At 47.8% G+C, this 17,129-nt stretch overlaps 1 protein-coding gene across 1 annotated transcript in view; it reads right to left on the bottom strand.

The window, feature by feature from the left end:
* Window positions 1-17,093, bottom strand: part of MFAP3L (microfibril associated protein 3 like) — a 53,116-nt gene extending 36,023 nt beyond the window's left edge. Inside the window, 1 exon segment of the mRNA XM_070376041.1 lies at window positions 16,901-17,093. The gene's annotated coding sequence lies outside the window, so the exon portion shown is untranslated.
* Window positions 17,094-17,129: the final 36 nt, after the last annotated feature.

The raw sequence follows: 17,129 nt of genomic DNA, 5'->3' as shown, positions 1-17,129 counted from the left end.
TTGATAGACTACCTTACTGGTTTTCCAAATGGCTCAGTGGTAAAGAATCCGCCTGCAATGCAGGAGACATGCGTTCGATCCCTGGGTCGGAAAGATCCCCTGGAGAAGGGAATGGCTCCCCACTCCAGTATTCTTGCCTGGGAAATCCCATGGACAGAGGAGCCTGGTGGGCTACAGTCCATGGGGTAGGGCTGCAAAGGGTCATACACAAGTGAGTATACACACATACACACACCTTACTGGGCATCCACGCAGACCCTGCTTTCCTCCAAATTCCACCCATTTCTTAGGAATTCTAGGTAACTGTGCCCATTCTTTACCACAGATCTAAGTTTAAAACATAAATCGCGGTTTCCCTAGAGCTCAGGCATCAACATATACTTGTGGGAGAGGCAGGGCACTGCCCATGAGCCCCTGGACGTGGGCAGGGCCAAGGACTCAGGCCTGCGAGGTGAGTGAGGTTTATGGGACTCTGGTACGTACCTATGATTGAGGAAATGGCATTTATATTTCACAGAGTCGAAACCACCCCTCATTCCTGGTCTCCCTGGTGTCTGATTAGTGCCATTAAGAGTTACCGCAGAGGGACTGGATCACCTGGGGAGTCTACCTTCATCAGAATAAAATCTCATCTATTTGAGAAAATATGCTCATAACTGCAGAGAGCAGTTAGAAAGCTTTTATTCTCCTTACCAGCCCCGCTGCCACAAAGTGGTCACATGAGTGCTCTTAACAGGCTCTCTCTAAGAACCAGGTCTTAACAAAGACAGAAGAGATGTTGTAATTCCAACTCTACTAGATTCAATTCTTGTTCACAGTATGAAAACAACATCCCTTATACTCATCCGGCATTTATGATTTATAAGACACACCCTCGGATACTACCTCTTAGAGCCTTGCCATGACCCTATGACATGGGAAGGACCGTGTAGATCTGTCTACACTGACAGTGAAAGAGGCCAAGGCCAAGCTGCCCGCTGTACAGGGAGGCCCCGCAGACCCTGTGGCCCTGGCTGGGGCTCCTGCCACCTGGCCACAGTGACTGGGGGTCGGAGGTCATGGCCAGGGCACACTGGGTAAATGCCACTAATGGCCAAACTGCCGTGACTGCCATTTTCAAATGGTGATTTTTAAATATTTTCATATTTTTTAAGTTATTGTTTTAAAATTTTGGATATAGAGCAATAATTTCCAAAATGCGTTTGAACCAGAATAACCTTCTAGCTGAGTTCAATGCATATATCTTAAGGTCAATCTTCCCTAAAGTTTAAGTGTGTTTCAGTGTGACACTGTGGAAAATTATCTTCACAAAAATACCAGAAGAAAAGTCGAAAACGTGGATTTAGTGTTTTCCATCACAATAAACTGGAAAATTCTTACAGAAATGGGAATACCAGACCACCTTACCAGCCTCCTGAGAAGCCTGTATGCAGGTCAAGAAGCAACAGTTGGAATCAGACATGGAACAACAGACTGGTTCCAGATTGGGAAAGGAGTACGTCAAGGCTGTATGTTGTCACCTTGCTTATTTAACTTATACGCAGAGTACAGCATGTGAAATGCCAGGCTGGATGAGGCACAAGCTGGAATCAAGATTGCCCAAAGAAATATCAATAGCCTCAGATATGCAGATGACACCACCCTTATGCCAGAAAGTGAAGAAGAACTACAGAGCCTCTTGATGAAGGTGAAAGAGGAGAGTGAAAAAGCTGGCTTAAAACTCAACATTAAAAAAACTAAGATCATGGAATCCAGTCCCATCACTTCATGGCAAATAGATAGGGAAAAAAATGGAAGCAGTGACAGACTTTATTTTCTTGGGCTCCAAGAAAATCTGCACCATCACTGCAGATGGTGACTGCACCCGTGAAATTAAAATATGCTTGTTCTTTGGAAGAAAAGCTATGACCAATCGATACAACATATTAAGAAGCAGAGATATTACTTTGCCAACAAAGGTTTTTTCAGTAGTCAAGTATGGAGGTGAGAATTGGACCATAAAGAAGGCTGAGTGCCGAGGACCTGAGGCTTTCGAACCCTGGTGTTTGAGAAGACTCTTGAGAGTCCCTTGGATTGCAAGGAGATCCAACCAGTCCATCCTAAAGGAAATCAGTCCTGGGTGTTCATTGGAAGGACTGATGTTGAAGCTGAAACTCCAATATTTTGGCTACTTGCTGCGAAGAGCTGACTCATTTGAAAAGACCCTGATGCTGGGAAAGATTGAAGGTGGGAGGAGAAGGGACGACAGAGGATGAGATGGTTGGACGGCATCACTGACTCAATGGACATGAGTGTGAGCAGGCTCTGGGAGTTGGTGAAGGACACAGAAGCCTGGTATTGCAGAGTCAGACACGACTGAGCAACTGAACAGCAACAATGCACTCTCTGAAGGAAGCTTTGCCTCTCTAGGCTCTAACGGGAGAAGGCCCTGCTAGGCTGAGCACACTCTCCAGGTGTTCTCGATGACTTGTCAGGTGGGCAGTTAGATTCCTCTCAGTGATAAAAACAATTAAGACTCAGTCATCTCAATCAACTGGAACTCAAAGTATTTAGGAGGCCCACTGTTATCAGTTCATACTGCTCTGGGGCTTAAGAAATTTCTTAAGACCAGATCTTTACACTCAAGGCACTTATATTCTTGGTGATACCTGTATACAGAGCAATACATAATTAAGTGCTAAACTGAGTAAATACTGCAGAAATTTAGAGAAAGACCAGCTGGAAAGGTCCCAGAATGTTCACTGGGGTTGGCCAGGACTTGAAGGGCAAGAAATGGAGACAGGAGAGTTTTCCAGCAGGAGCGATGGCTTGGTTTAGCCAGGAGGGCGTGGCCCACCCATTAAAAACAAACATCTTCCTCGCAGTACATTTTAGCAGGACTCATGCAGCAAGAGCCAAGTCATTGGAAAAGACTCTGACACTGGGAAAGAGTGAGGGTAGGAGGAGAAGCAGACACAGAGGATGAGATGGTTGGATGGCATCACCAACTCAACTGACATGAGTTTGAGCAAATTCCCCGAGAAAGTCAAGGACAGAGATCCTGGCAAGCTGCAGTCCATGGGGTCACAAAGAGTCAGACACACTTAGCCACTGAATCAGCATCAACAACATGCAATGCATCTGCTGTGCATGCTCATCTTGAGAATGCCAGCATATCAAGGCGCTCCTTCAGTCCAGGGCTTCTTAGGAGCAATGATAAAGGATCAGGACAGAGATCCATTACTCCAGTGGAGGAAGAGGAGATAACCAGAACCCAGAGAAAGGAAGAGATGGACCCGCTACAAAGGCAGAAGGGTCAAGCCTACCAGAGGTCCTGGGGTCAGACATACAGGGGAAGAAGCCCAGCCCCCAGTAAAGCAGAGGATTAGTACTATTCAAGCATTTTCTGGAAATTAATTTCAAGTTCCTCAAAAGCATTTTAAAATGGATTTCAAAAGCCAGGTTATCTTTGGGATGTCTAATGAGAGCTAGACTCACTCAGAGACCAACACCTAGGGCTGTCCAAGCCCCGAAGGACAAAAACCTTCCTTCCACCCAGTCCAGCAACAGAAATCTATAGGATGAAACTAACAACAGCATCTGAGAAGCGAGAAAGCTCCACAGCTGCTGGAAGTTTAAGCCATTCCACGGCCATCCTGGGGTGTGCACACCCAGAGTGAAGACCTGGGTGAAGCTTGGAGCCAAACCCTATGGCCGTCTTCACTCCAATGCCTTCTCCTGCTAAGGGCCAGAGAAAGTGGGCTCTTTACCTTTAGAAAGCATCACTACGAACAAAGCTAGTGGAGGTGATGGAATTCCAGTGGAGCTATTCCAAATCCTGAAAGATGATGCTGTAAAAGTGCTGCACTCAATATGCCAGCAAATTTGGAAAACTCAGCAGTGGCCACAGGACTGGGAAAGGTCAGTTTTCATTCCAATCCCAAAGAAAGGCAATGCCAAAGAATGCTCAAACTACCACACAATTGCACTCATCTCACACACTAGTAAAGTAATGCTCAAAATTCTCCAAGCCAGGCTTCAGCAATATGTGAACCCTGAACTTCCAGATGTTCAAGCTGGTTTTAGAAAAGGCAGAGGAACCAGAGATCAAATTGCCAACATCCGCTGGATCATGGAAAAAGCAAGAGAGTTCCAGAAAAATATCTATTTCTGCTTTATTGACTATGCCAAAGTCTTTGACTGTGTGGATTACAATAAACTGTGGAAAATTCTGAAAGAGATGGGAATACCAGACCACCTGATCTGCCTCTTGAGAAATTTGTATGCAGGTCAGGAAGCAACAGTTATAACTGGACATGGAACAACAGACTGCTTCCAAATAGGAAAAGGAGTACGTCAAGGCTATATATTGTCACCCTGTTTATTTAACTTATATGCAGAGTGCATCATGAGAAATGCTGGACTGGAAGAAACACAAGCTGGAATCAAGATTGTCGGGAGAAATATCAATAACCTCAGATATGCAGATGACACCACCCTTATGGCAGAAAGTGAAGAGGAACTCAAAAGCCTCTTGATGAAGGTGAAAGTGGGGAGTGAAAAAGTTGGCTTAAAGCTCAACATTCAGAAAATGAAGATCATGGCATCCGGTCCCATCACTTAATGGGAAATAGATGGGGAAACAGTGGAAACAGTGTCAGACTTTCTTTTTCTGGGCTCCAAAATCACTGCAGATGGTGACTGCAGCCATGAAATTAAAAGACACTTACTCCTTGGAAGGAAAGTTATGACCAACCTAGATAGCATATCTAGAAGCAGAGACATTACTTTGCCAACAAAGGTTCGTCTAGTCAAGGTTATGGTTTTTCCTGTGGTCATGTATGGATGTGAGAGTTGAGCTGTGAAGAAGGCTGAGCGCCGAAATTGATGCTTTTGAACTGTGGTGTTGGAGAAGACTCTTGAGAGTCCCTTGGACTGCAAGGAGATCCAACCAGTCCATTCTGAAGGAGATCAGCCCTGGGATTTCTTTGGAAGGAACGATGCTAAAGCTGAAACTCCAATACTTTGGCCACCTCATGCGAAGAGTTGACTCATTGGAAAAGACTCTGATGCTGGGAGGGATTGGGGGCAAGAGGAGAAGGGTACGACAGAGGATGAGATGGCTGGATGGCATCACTGACTCGATGGACCTAAGTCTGAGTGAACTCTAGGAGTTGGTGATGGACAGGGAGGCCTGGCATGCTGCGATTCATGGGGTTGCAAAGAGTCAGACATGACTGAGCGACTGACCTGATCTGATCTGATCTGATTACCTTTAAGAAAGCACAACTACCCCTTTAGAGTAGACAAAGGAGTCAGTGGGCCAACGTGGGATGGTCCCCACTGCCACAAATGTCACAGAGCTCTTGGCACATTCAAGAAAGTAGGGGGAAAGTGTTAATCAGAGGGAGAAACACTTAAATCAGGCACAGCCCTGGACACAGCAGCCATGTGGGCAGAAGGGAGAAGAGGCATCATAACTCCTGCATGGTTGGAGCATCTGTTAGCTGTGTGACGACCCCTTCCAGAGGGACTGAGGGCAGAGAGACTGTCCACCACAATGTTTAACCAGAGAGATGGAAGCGGCAGGCGGGAGGGGAGGTGGGGGCAGGAAAGCCCAGGTTAGTGTTAGCTGCTCAGTCATGTCTCTTTGTGACCCTGTGGACCGTAGCCCACCAGGCTCCTCTGTAAAGGGACAGGCATGGAAATAATCATGTCCCATCTCTTATAGGAGACTTACTGCTTTAAGGAGCCCCAGTCTGCTACCTCCAGCTCTGTCAGTGGGTACCGACTCCAATTCTTTGATTTTTTTTTTTTAAGGAGCAAACGATTCCCTTACACTTTTCCTCAAACCATCAACCACCTCAAATCCTCAATGGAAGGAAAGGGTTGGGACACTATTTAAACATCTGCCCAGCAAGCTTCCTCTTTCCCACTGATGACAAAGAAGCAACTTCAGCCGAGTGTCTAACAGAGCGCAGAGCTCAGTCGTTTCAGTCATGTCCAACTCTCTGCGACCCAATGGGCTGCAGCCTGCCAGACTCTGTCCATGGGATGCTCCAGGCAAGAATACTGGAGTGGGTTGGCATTTCCTTTTCCCAGTTTCTAAAAGAGTCACCTTCTAAATCCAGAATTAGGAATTCTACCCACACTGATTTCCTTTCAGTCTCCCTGGAAAGCCCCAGACTTCTGACCAGAAGCTGGATAATCGGTTCAGTTCAGTACAGTTGCTCAGTCCTGTCTGAATCTTTGCAATCCCATGGACCACAGCACGTCAGGCCTCCCTGTCCATCACCAACTCCCAGAGTTTACTCAAACTCATGTCATTGAGTCCATAATGCCATCCAACCATCTCATCCTCTGTCGTCCCCTTCTCTTCCTGCCTTCAATCTTTTCCAGCATCAGGGTCTTTTCCAATGAGTCACTTCTTCACATCAGGTGGCCAGAGTATTGGAGTTTCAGCTTCAACATCAGTCCTTCCAATGAATATTCAGGACTGATTTCCTTCAGGACGGACTGGTTGCATCTCCTTGCTGACCACAGGACTCTCAAGAGTCTTCTCCAACACCCAGTTCAAAAGTATCAATTTTTCGGTGCTCAGCTTTCTTTATAGTCCAACTCTCACATCCATACCTGACTCTGGAAAAACCATAGCTTTGACTAGATGGACCTTTGTTGGCAAAGTAATGTCTCTGCTTTTGAATATGCTATCTAGGTTGGTCATAACTTTTCTTCCAAGGAGTAAGCGTCTTTTAATTTCATGGCTGCGGTCACCATCTGTGGTGATTTTGGAGCCCCCCAAAATAAAGTCTGTCACTGTTTCCAGTGTTTCCCTATCTATTTGCCATGAAGTGATGGGACTGGATGCTATGATCTTCGTTTCCTGAGTGTTGAGTTTTAAGCCAACCTTTTCACTCTCCTCTTTCACTTGCATCAAGAGGCTCTTTAGTTCTTTTTAGCTTTCTGCCATAAGGGTTGTATCATCTGCATATATGAGGTTATTGATATTTCTCCTGGAAATCTTGATTCCAGTTTGTGCTTCATCCAGTCCAGCATTTCTCATGATGTACTGTGCATGCTGGGGGCCAGACTGAGGTACTCCGCCCGTGGCAAAGGTCATGAGGAAGGAGGCTTGACATACGCAAAGGCAGGATCAAGCCTCAGGAGTCCCCCTGGAAATCCTTGAGCATCTACCCCCGTAACCGGAGCCTGCCTACTTTACTACTTTGTGCTCACCTACACCTCTGACTTTATGGGGGGCTGTCCCCCACCACCTCTTTCAGAGAAGGAGTTAACTTAGAGCTCCAGTTAATAATAATTCCTGGGCGTGATAAGAGTGTTTTAACCTACAAACTCCTCTGAAGGTTCTCCGGCCTGCCTGACAGGCTTGTCCAGCCACATGTGATCGCTCACAGCCTCCCAACCGTGAGAGGGCACAAGATGCTTTAAACCTTCTAAAAACAGGTTCCTTAGAAAAGTTAGAAAACTATTAGTATAAGTATAATGGGCTGATTAGAAATTGTATTGGTGAAGGGTTTTTCATTGTTGAGCCAATGTTTGTTGCTAAGTCTCCATATCCCCTGCCCTTACACACATTAATGAATATATAGAAGAAATAAGTATTAACCTTTGATATTAATCACGTTAGACCTTAGGCTAAGTAAATTCTTTCCTTAACTAAAACCCACTATACCCTCACCCTGTAGGAATGTAACTTTATTTGGGTGGTGTCTGTTTTGAGAATAATCACCCCTGGAGAAATAAGTGTTCTGGTTGACTGACCGCTGTCACAAGGAGAGGGTCGTAAATTGTCAGCAGGCCCCCCCTGGCCAGAAGATGATGTAACACCCCTAAGACCTCTGTATACATTTGTATGAAGCACCTGACTTTGATAAAAGTCAGGACTGCTGACCCCGCGTGACTTTTGCGTAACATCTCAGTGTATAAAAGTAGACCATGGAAAATAAAGAATTGGGATCAGTTTCTCGAAATACTGGTCTCCCCATGTCGCTCTCTCTCCCACTCTGGCTGAGTCTCCATCTGGAGCGCGGAACCCACCATGCTTACTAATTATGCCTGGGCTTCTAAGATCCGACCGGGGAGGCCTCAGTGTCTCCTTTCCTTCGGGAGAACGGAAGGACGCCTACGGCCTACGTAAGTGGTGCAAACTTCTTGTCTTGAAGTTTTATTGGTCTCCCGCGTAAACCAAGCTACTCAGCCTCTTTTCTCCACTGAATTTTCCTACTGAGCTATCCTCATCCTATTACTCTTTATATCTTTGATAAAATATTTAAATAAATAGGTCGCCGACGCCGTCCCCGCTTCGAATACCCTGGATCAGCCAGGGCTGGACCCCAGCATGTGCATATAAATTAAATAAGCAGGGTGACAATATACAGCCTTGATGTAACTCCTTTCCCAATTTGAAACCAGTCTGTTGTTCCATGTCCAGTTCTAACTGTTGTTTCTTGACCTGCATACAGATTTCTCAGGAGGCATGTAAGGTGGTCTGGTATTCCTATCTCTTTCAGAATTTTCCATAGTTTGTGGTGATCCACACAGTCAAAGGCTTTGGTGTAGTCAATAAAGCAGAAGTAGATGTTTTTCTGGAACTCTCTTGCTTTTTCAATGATCCAACGGATGTTGGCAATTTGATCTCTGGTTCCTCTGCCTTTTCTAAATCTAGCTTGAACATCTGGAAGTTCACTGTTCACATACTGTTGAAGCCTAGCTTGGAGAATTTTGAACATTACTTTGCTAGTGTGTGAGATGAATGCAATTGTGCAGGAGTTTGAGCATTCTTTGGCATTGGAATGAAAACTGACCAACCAAGCTGGATAATCACCAGAGAATTAATCCCTTCTTTCTTTCTCCCTTGCCTGGCTTAGGAAGTCTGTGCCCTGCAGTAATGCAGTTCTGACTACAGCCCTGGGGCTTCCCTGGTGGCTCAAATGGTAAACAATCTGCTTATAATGCAGGAGACCACGATTCCATCTCTGGGTGTGACGATCCCCTGGAGAAGGGAATGGCAACCCACTCCAGTATTCTCGCCTGGAGATTCCCAGGGACAGAGGAGCCTGGTGGGCTCCAGTCCCATGGGGCTGTGAAGAGTGGGACATGACTGAGCGACACTAACTAACCTGGGCTTTCCTGCTCTGCTCCCATCAGCTTCAGTTCCGTCTGGTTAAACCAGTCTCGTGGCCCATAATCCCTCTAGAAGCAGCTGTCACACACCTGACAGATGCGCCTCCTCCCTCCTCCTGGTTTAAGCGCTCACTCCTGACTAGCACTGCCTGATGGATCCCGTCCTGCCGGCCTGCCTGCAGTCCACACACTGAGGGGCTGCTGAAGCGGGCTGACTCTGAGAGATCCGATTCAGACATCCTCCAGGTCCTCATCCCGCCACTAGTATAAAACTGAAGTCCATGGCAGGACACACAGGATCCTCCATTCGGACTCCTGCCTGCCAGCCTCTATAGCCTTGTTCAGAGCTCTCTCAGCACCCGTGTCCTCTAGACGTGCTGCCTTCCACAGTCTCACACACCTGGAACCCCCTACTCAGCCCTCAAGTCTCGGTTCAAAGCCAACCAGGACTTCCCAGATAGCCCCAGACACTCCTCTACTCACTGAGCTTCACCCAGAACCTCACAGTTTCACTGCAATCATCTTTGTGCACAGCTGTCCTTCCCCTCGATTATAAGCTCTCAGGTTATCAATATTTGCTGAGATGAATCAGTGAATGGATGAGACAGGCTTATCTGAAGGCAGAGATTTGGGGACACTGGCGTGTGGGTGACTGGTATGGTCATGGAGAAAAATAGATCACCCAGAAGGAACAAAATGGACCTCATGACGAGAGGAGTAAGGTTAGTGAAGTGAAGTCGCTCAGTCGTGTCCGACTCTTTGCAACCCCATGGACTACCAGGCTACCAGGCTCCTCTGTCCATGGGGTTTTCCAGGCAATAGCACTGGAGTGGATTGCCATTTCCTTCTCCAGGGGATCTTCCTGACCCAGGGATCGAACCCAGGTCTCCTGCATTGTAGACAGACGCTTTACCATCTGAGCCACCAGGGAAGTGTTAGAAACCAGCAAAGGAAAGATAAACCCTTAGAGAATGACAAACCTGTATCCCAGAGCCTAAGGGAGAGGAGCGTCAAGACAGAACAGCTTATACTGAGCTTGTCCTGCACAGTGTAAAATAATAGTTAGTGCATTTTTATACTCAATTAAGGAAGTCCAGGTATAAACCTTACAAAGTTATGCAGATGGAAGCTAAACTGTAGATTCACAGCTGTGTTTCCATTAAGGTAAGTTTCGATCACGTCTCAGTGTTGGTCCTAGGATTGGATTTTGTCAGCACAGGGCTTCCTTTACCATGTTGTTGGAAAAATCTGTTCTCCCTTACTAATTTTTCTACATGTAGTTCCGTTTCAACTTGGAGCTACTCTTGTCACACCTAAGGTAGAAGATTTCTTCAGATTTGGTTTTCCAGACACACAGAGATGTAAATTTACCCCAATTACAGGTTTTTACAGGACCGATATTAAGCCCTTGTACGTGAAAGAGACTGTACATAAAAGAGACTGGAAAGAATGATTGGATTTCTTAACATTTAAATCCGTAAGTTAGGGTGCCTGGTATGATAACTGTCACTTGCCCCCCGGCAGATGCAGAGCCTACAGAAACACTGCTGATGGGGGAGCAGTTTCTCAGTGGAGTCCCTATGAGCCCATGACATGACAGACAGCTCCCGCCCACTGGTCAGAGTTGGCCCAGTGACCTGGCATCGCCTCAAGGTAGCACGTTCAACCTGACTTGCCCACAGACTCATGTCTTCATGTCTGCTGTGCTCCGTGTGTATTCAGCAGAGCAGCTGTCTGTTGGGAGGACAGTGACAGGAAGCTCAGTCTGGCGCTCTGTGACGCACTAGAGGGGTGGAGCGGGGAGGGGAGGCTCAGGAGGGAGTGGATGTATTAATATGTATCATTATGGCTGATTTGCATTGTTGTGAGCAGAGACACAACACTGTAAAAATTAAATAACAAAATAAGCTACAAGGATATACTGTAAAATATGGGAACACAATCAAATTTTACAATAACTACAGATGAAGCACAACCTTTAAAAAAGTGTGAATCATTGTATTGTATACCTGTAATTTATATAATAGTGTACAACTATGCTGCTGCTGCTGCTAAGTCACTTCAGTCGTGTCCGACTCTGTGCGACCCCATAGACAGCCTCCTACCAGGCTCCTCTGTTTCTGGGATTCTCCAGGCAAGAACACTGGAGTGGGTTGCCATTTCCTTCTCCAATGCATGAAAAGTGAAAAGTGAAAGTGAAGTCGCTCAGTCGTGTCCGACTCTTAGCGACCTCATGGACTGCAGCCCACCAGGCTCCTCCGTCCATGGGATTTTCCAGGCAAGAGTACTGAGTGGGGTGCCATAGTGTACAACTATACTTTAATAAAAAAAGAGGACAACGGACAGAAACAAAATAGTCAAAATGTGACCACTCCACTGCTTTACTGTCTCCGTGCTTCCTGTACTAATGAATTGTGAATGCAAGTTTTCTTAAGCTCTTTTTTAAAATTAGTTCTTTGGCTGCATTGGGTCTTAGCTGCAGCCCATGGCATCTTCCATCTTGTGTGCTGCACTGGGGATCTTTAGTTGGAGCATGTGGACTCTCAGCTGCGACGTGTGGGATCTAGTTCCCTGGACAAGAGAGTGAAGCTAAGGCCCTCCCACGTTGGGAGCAAGGAGTCTCACCCACTGGACCACCGCGGAAGTCCTATTTTAAGCTGTTAATTTCACACATGCATACTAAGACCATTTCAGATTAAAGAGGAGAACTGAGTTATACGACACACTGGTTCCAGATTCCCCACTGCCACGGATGACCTCCGGTTACACACCCTTTGTCGAACTGCCCTGTGAATCCTGGGGTTTAGGAAGATAAAACGGCAGCAGTTTGTCTGTCACAGGCTCCTGTTTCAAAGTCCTTAGGTGATGTCCCATATTTATCAAGAATATGATGAAATCCAAACTCCTCTGCCCCAGCTCCCGATCCCATCACACCAGACCTTTCCTCGTGTACGGTCAGATGACCTTTCTTGGGCTCCCTCCTAAGGCACCAAGTCACAAACCTAGTGACTTAGAACACACCCCTGTTATCTTTCGATCCTGCAGGTTAAAAGTTCCGCATGGTCAGGACGGGCTAAGCAAGGAACTGGCAGGGGGTGGGGGAGGGACATCCGTGTCCTCACCTTCACCAGCTTCCATAGGCTGTCCCACCCCCGCCTCCCTCCTCGTTCCCTGGCCCTTCCATCTTCAAGGGCAGCAATGGCCAGCGAGTCTTCCTCACACGCATCTGACACTGAGTGGGCTTCCCTGGTGGCTCAGCAGTAAAGAAGCTGTCTGAAATATAGGAGATGTAGGAGACTCAGGTTCAGTCCCTGGGTTGGGAAGATCCCTGGAGAAGGGAATGGCAACCCACTCCAGTATTCTTGCCTGGGAAATCCCATGGACAGAAGAGCCTAGTGGGCTCCAGTCCATGGTGAAGTCACTCAGTCGTGTCTGACTCTTTGCGACCCCGTGGACTGTAGCCCACCAGGCTCCTCTGTCCATGGGATTCTCCAGGCAAGAATACTGGAGTGGGTTGCCATTTCCTTCTTCAGGGGATCTTCCCGACCCAGGGATTGAACCTGGGTCTTCTGCATTGAAGGCAGACGCTTCACCCTCTGAGCCACCAGGTCCATGCGGTCGCAAAAAAGTCAAACGTGACTGAGCATGCACACACACACACACACACTCTGCTTCTCTCTTCCACTTGTAAGCACGCTTGTGATGACATGGGGCCCACTGGATAACTCAGAACAATCTCTCCATCTCCAGACCCTCCATCTAATCACACCTGCAAAGTCCAGAAGTGGACATCTTGGGCAGGGAGGGAGGGCATTGGCTTAACTACCATCATGGTGGTCTGTCTGTCTGGAGAGCCCACTTCCGGCCAGAAGACGCCTATCCAATTCCTCAGGCATTCCTATTATTATCACTATTATCATGAAGCCTCCTCCCCTCCACCCCAAGGGCCTCCTTCCTGCACATTTTCCGTTCCTGGTTCAGATGCCTCTTGGGCAGCACTTACCTTGTTATTTGTGCTCAAGCCTGTCTCTCTGACTAGATTGTGAATCACCATGTCTTAGTCACTTCTGCAGCCTTAGGGGCTTGATTATAAAGATGGTGGGGAGAAAAAATGAATGTGATGTTTTAAAGAGTAAAGACCTCAGGTAGAGGCAAGACCAATAAACACACAGGGCTTCTGTGCTGAGTATAACTTAGAAACTAGTTCTGACAGCTCTTCACTGGTCCTTATCACATCATCAACCAAGCCCTTTAATCCTTTAACTATTCCAGGGAGGTTTTCCAGCAAACTTAAAACCAACCATTTGCATCTAAGGCTGTTTCTAACTTTATAATTTTATTTATTTATTTTTTGGCTGTGGTGGATCTTCATTGCTGCACAAGCTTTTCTCTAGTTGCAGCGAACAGGCTTCTCATTGTAGAGGTTTCTCATGTTGCAAAGCACAGGCTCTAGGGCACATGGGTTTCAGCAGTTGTGGAGCACAGGCTCAGGTGCCGCACGGCACGTGTGATTCTCCCAGATCAGGGATCGAACTCGTGTCTCCTCCAAGGCACGTGTGATTCTCCCAGATCAGGGATCGAACTCGTGTCTCCTCCAAGGCACGTGTGATTCTCCCAGATCAGGGATCGAACTCGTGTCTCCTCCAAGGCACGTGTGATTCTCCCAGATCAGGGATCAACTCATGTCTCCTCCAAGGCACGTGATTCTCCCAGATCAGGGATCGAACTCGTGTCTCCTCCAAGGCACGTGTGATTCTCCCAGATCAGGGATCGAACTCGTGTCTCCTCCAAGGCACGTGTGATTCTCCCAGATCAGGGATCGAACTCGTGTCTCCTCCAAGGCACGTGTGATTCTCCCAGATCAGGGGATCGAACTGTGTCTCCTGCAAGCACGTGTGATTCTCCCAGATCAGGGATCGAACTCGTGTCTCCTCCAAGGCACGTGTGATTCTCCCAGATCAGGGATCGAACTCGTGTCTCCTCCAAGGCACGTGTGATTCTCCCAGATCAGGGATCGAACTCGTGTCTCCTGCAAGGCACGTGTGATTCTCCCAGATCAGGGATCAAACTCGTGTCTCCTCCAAGGCACGTGTGATTCTCCCAGATCAGGATCGAACTCTGTGTCCTCCAAGGCACGTGTGATTCTCCCAGATCAGGGATCGAACTCATGTCAGATTCTCCCAGATCAGGGATCGAACTTGTGTCTCCTGTAAGCCACGTGTGATTCTCCCAGATCAGGGATCGAACTTGTGTCTCCTCCAAGGCACGTGTGATTCTCCCAGATCAGGGATCGAACTCGTGTCTCCTCCAAGGCACGTGTGATTCTCCCAGATCAGGGATCGAACTCGTGTCTCCTGCAAGCCACGTGTGATTCTCCCAGATCAGGGATCGAACTTGTGTCTCCTGCAAGCCACGTGTGATTCTCCCAGATCAGGGATCGAACTCGTGTCTCCTCCAAGGCACGTGTGATTCTCCCAGATCAGGGATCGAACTCGTGTCTCCTGCAAGGCACGTGTGATTCTCCCAGATCAGGGATCGAACTCGTGTCTCCTGCACTGGCAAGCAGATTCTTTACCAGTGAGCTACCAGGGAAGCCCTTCTCTAACTTTTCTGTGATTTGCCATAGATCACAAAGTTCTGTCAAATGTCCTCCTGGGCTTGGCTAGAAAAGGGCGAGCCACACACCAAATGCTTGGTTAGATGCTGCATTGGGGAATTATTATCTGCACTATTTCTGCCCAAGGAGAAGGAAATGGCAACCCACTCCAGTATTCTTGCCTGAGAAATCCCATGGACAGAGAAGGAGCCTGGGGAACTACAGTCCACAGGGTCACAGAGTCGGACACAAGTTAGCGACTGGGCACATGCACTACTTCTGAATTCCAAGAAATGATTCTTGACCAAATCTGACTACTGTGTTGTGGGTTAAAAGCAACTTCGCCACAATAATTATTTGGTATTAGGAAGCAGCCTGAGAACACGAGTCCCATCATACCAGGTAAGCTTTACATGTATGTAATATACACAGGAGATTTTGAACTGGATGTACTTCTACAGAAAGGGGAAGCACATTTTCTCAATATTTGACTTGGTTCTTTCTCAAACTTCTAAAATTTTCTACAAACACATTAAGAAAAATGTTTAGGAGCAATGAACACCACCAACCAAACTTTTTGACTAAAATGAAGAATTGCAGGTCTAATTTGCAGAAAGAGTCAGCATGTTGCTGTTCTTGTGGTCTGGACACTTGCAACCTGTTTTCCCATTTTTCCCATTCCATGCCATGAAGCAAGTAATTCAATGTCAACTTGCTATGGAGTCAAATGCTCTTGTTATTAAATCTCAGTCACCTACAGGCAGGGCACACAGCCCGCATGGGGAAATGGTTTAGAGCATCTGGAATGAGAGCTGGCACCATCTCACCCACGAACAAACATTAAAAGCTATTCACAACCAATGAAAAGCAAATGCACCTCAAAAGTCTACTAGAATCTATAAAGAGCACAGAGCAGATGTTTTGTAACACGCTTAATAAATAAAACAACTGTATCCACTAAGTGGTGCTTTTGGCCACCAGCTTGAGAATCAGAACTTTAGTTAGAGGCAGAACTATTCCCCACTGGAATAAGGATTGTTTTCCTTGCTCCCGAAATCCAGTAACCATAAGGGTAGTAATGGTGCCAAATGTTTCAAGAACCAGCAAAAACTGTGGTGGGACCTACAAACTGCATTTGTCATGAAAATTATAAGCCCAGTAGAACTACATTGTTCTAACTTACTCCTTTCTGAAAACATTTTTTCCCCCATCTTCCATTTCATCCTGAACAATTTTACTATGTTCAGCATAGTAGCAACTGAGAAAACATGTTTCATTTAGAAACAAAAGTGAGAAAACTTTATAAAAAAAAAACACTGTGCTTCTGCCACACGGTATTTCCAAGTTCTTATACGTATAAAATACCGCACAATAAAGATGTCTACAGTAACCCAACTTCTGAAAAACAATGACAATTCAACCATAACAGATTATTTTCTACACTGTGAGCAGATAGTGCACCTACAAACATTTTGTTTTTCCTTTTTGCTAGTTTTCTTTATAAATCTTGCAGGCTCAAGTTTTTCTCTTTTTTTGGACTGGAAGGCGGGTTAATGGTCGAGCTTAAAATAAATCGGCTTTGCAATTACTCTGTTTTTTAAGCCTATGAAGCACGTTTTCCCATTCCACGCCATGAAGCAATTCGATGTCAACTTGCTATGGAGTCAAATGCGACAAACTCCGGGAGCTCCAGCGGAGGCGGCGGCTCCCTGAGCGCATAGCTCCCCGCTTTCCTGCGGCACCAGGATGCGCCGCCAGCACTCGGGGCCTGCGGGGCCCAGGACAGTGCACACCCCCCATCCCGGTCACTAAGGTCCGGTGACCCGGGCAGCCGGAATCGGCGAAGGCCCCACCGTGGCTTGACGTCCCCTTTCCTCCGAGACCTGCCGGCTCCTCGGCTGCGCGCGGTGCACACCGTGCTCCTCGCCATGGGAGGGCTACGACACGAGCCTGGGACGCGATGTCCCCACACCGCTGCTCTGGGATCCCGCAACATCTTGCGACCCTGGAGCCCACTGCGGGGACCCGGGCGCCTCCCAGAGCGAAGCCCCAGCCGCGGGCTCCTCCAGCCCCAGCACCCCAAAGTTGGGCGGCCGCTACCGCGGAGACTCGGCCACCACGCGGTGCAGGGCTCCCCACCGCCCGCGCCCCGCCCGCCGGCGCCCAGCTAACCCGGCTAACCTGACGCCGCCTCGCCACTCCGGCGGCTGCCGTGCGCTCCTCGCCATGGCCAGCCCGGGAGCCGCGCCGTGTCGACGCCCGCAGCCTCTCGGCGGCTGTCCCTGCCCCCGCGCCGGCTGATGTGCGGGCTGCGGAGCCTCCCGGAGCCCAGCCTCCCAGAGCAGAGCGGAGCGGAGCGGAGCCCAGCGGCCGGGCGGAGCATGCCCAGTGCGCGCGCCGCGGCGCCGCC

The sequence above is a fragment of the Bos mutus genome, chromosome 8 (genome assembly GCF_027580195.1).
Source record: "Bos mutus isolate GX-2022 chromosome 8, NWIPB_WYAK_1.1, whole genome shotgun sequence".
In the NCBI taxonomy this organism is placed as follows: Eukaryota; Metazoa; Chordata; class Mammalia; order Artiodactyla; family Bovidae; genus Bos; species Bos mutus.
The sequence above is the reverse complement of the archived record's forward strand: the minus strand, read 5'-3'. Positions and strand labels throughout refer to the sequence as shown.